Below are 2455 nucleotides of genomic sequence, written 5' to 3' on the forward strand. Positions count from 1 at the left end.
AGGGGGGATAGGGGGGGCCCCCCGGTGGAGCAGTCAGTTGCGATGCAGTTGTGACCTAATACCGCCTCCACCCGGCAGGGCAAACCGTGCCTCCCCTCCCGGGTCTGTAGGTACTCGTCTGACCCTGTTCTCTGGGTCGTGCGATGTCCACACTTGTGGTCCAGGAGGGCCATCTCTGGCTGTGTCTGGTTGATATGAGGGACGCGGACAAAGTTCGGTTCCTTAATGCTCCTATGTCCCAGACCGGCCTCTTCGACTGTGCAGTTGAGAGCTTGGCCCAGCAGCTCTCGACTGCACAGAAGCAGACTGAGGCGATTCGTCACACCCTGCCCTGGCGGGCAGCTGCTGCCTCCACCCGTCCACCGGCTGCAGCGTCCTAGTCTGCTTGTCGCCGAGGGCGGGCCCCCGCGTCCGCCCGATACAGGCCTCCGTCAAACCTGGCGGTGAGCGAAAGAGCAAGAGGTCCCGGGACGGGCAACCCAGAGAGGGAGGAAACTGCTCTTTGGGGGATGGTGAAGGCACCTCTCCCTCCCCCGGAGGAGGGCCGGGTGGAGAATCTGGAAAATATCGATGAGAGAGCAGTTTTCTCTGTCCCTGGGTACCAGGAGGGCACGGAGAGTCGTGGACGGACCAGCACCGGACCACACTCATCCTCCTCCATCGCCAGCAGGCAGCAGCGGGCGGTTAAAGAGCGTCAACAAAGGCGCTACTCATGCACCCTCTGCCAAACTGTGAACCAGGTACGCGTTGCACTGCACCACTCAGACCCCTCTTCGGTCCACTCACAAGCTGCCCGAGTTGGGTCCCTGCATTCCACCTCGCTGCCCCACTGCGGGTATGGTGGTGGTTCCGCTGGTCCCGCTTGCATGATATCTGGGTGCCTGGCTAGTGCTACACAACCCGTCTCGTTGGCTTCGGCGGACCATCAGCCTCGGCTATGCGATTCAGTTCGCCCGGCATCCCCCTAAGTTCAGTGGCATCCGCTTCAAGACAGTAAAGGTGGCCATTGCTCATGTCTTGCGTGCAGAGATCACAGTCCTACTGGCGAAGGATGAAATAGAGCTGGTCCCTCCAGCCGATATGAATACAGGGTTTTACAGCCTGTGTCGATCCTTCCACGCCACTGACCATTTCTGCGGTTTGCGTTCGAAGGACGAGCATATCAGTACGAGGTCCTGCCCTCCGGGCTTGTCCCTGTCGCCCCATGTCTTCACGTAATCTTCCCAACTACCTCAACGACTGGCTCATACTAGCTCATTCTCAGCATCAGTTGTGTGCACGCAGGGACTTGGTGTTCTCGCACCTCAGCCGGTTGGGCCTTCAGGTCAACTGGGAAAAGAGCAAACTCTCCTGGGAGAGGATCTCTCTTCATGGCATGGTGTTGGATTCGATCAAACAGACAGCACGCCTCACAGAGGAACGTACGCGGTCGGTGCTGAACTGCTTGAATTCATTCAAGGACAGGACAGCAGTCCCACTGAAACTATTTAAGAGGCTCCTGGGGCATATGGCAGCTGCAGCGGCAGTTACACCGCTGGGGCTGCTTCATATGAGACCACTTCAGCACTGGCTCCATGGCCGAGTCCTGAGGTAGGCGTGGCAATCCAAATTACACCGGCCTGTCGCCAAACCTTCACCTCGTGGTCAGGTGTTCCTCCGGGCAGGAGTGCCCCTAGAACAGGTTTCCAGGCATGCTGTGGTTTACATTGATGCCTCCACCACGGCTGGGGGGCCACGTACAACGGGAACGCAGTGTCCAGGCCCCCAACTGCACTGGCATATAAATAGCGTAGAGTTGTTAGCAGTGCGCCTTGCCTTGAACCGTCTCAAAGGGCGCTTACGAGGCAAGCATGTGCTGATCCGAACGGACAACACGGCGACCGTTGCGTACCTCAACCGACAAGGAGGTCTACGCTCCCGTCGCATGTCGCAACTAGCCCGCCACCTCCTCCTTTGGAGTCGGAAGATTCTGAGGTCACTTCCTGGGCGACCCCCAACACATTCGCTAGATTCTATAGCCTTCGCGTGGAGCCGGTATCATCCTGTGTTCTCACCTCAAACGGGTAGAGGCACTGAGAGGCCCCGGTTTAGTGTCTGCTTGCTAAAACTGCTCCAGAGTGTCCGTACTGTAGACCCTGTTGAGCTCCTCCATCCCCTCGGCAGCCAGAAGTGGCAGAACGTCCGGCGCCAGGCCTTCACTCGATGAATCCTTGAGAACCGGTAGAAGGCTGGGTTCCATATGTAGAGGCCTAAGTAGTTCACATATGTGTAAAGTCCACGGAATAGCCTCAGAGCCCGTGTTTCCCCGGCAGACTTCTGCCATCTACATGAGGGTTACAATCACCTCCAATTTTCCATATGCACCTAAACGGATGTTCATATGTGTATTTGCTTCCGAAACCTCCTCTCCGTTACGTATGTAACCCTCGTTCCCTGAAGGAGGGGACGGAGACGT

This window comes from Sinocyclocheilus anshuiensis, unplaced genomic scaffold (genome assembly GCF_001515605.1).
Source record: "Sinocyclocheilus anshuiensis isolate Anshui unplaced genomic scaffold, SAMN03320099.WGS_v1.1 scaffold2431, whole genome shotgun sequence".
Taxonomy (NCBI): domain Eukaryota; kingdom Metazoa; phylum Chordata; class Actinopteri; order Cypriniformes; family Cyprinidae; genus Sinocyclocheilus; species Sinocyclocheilus anshuiensis.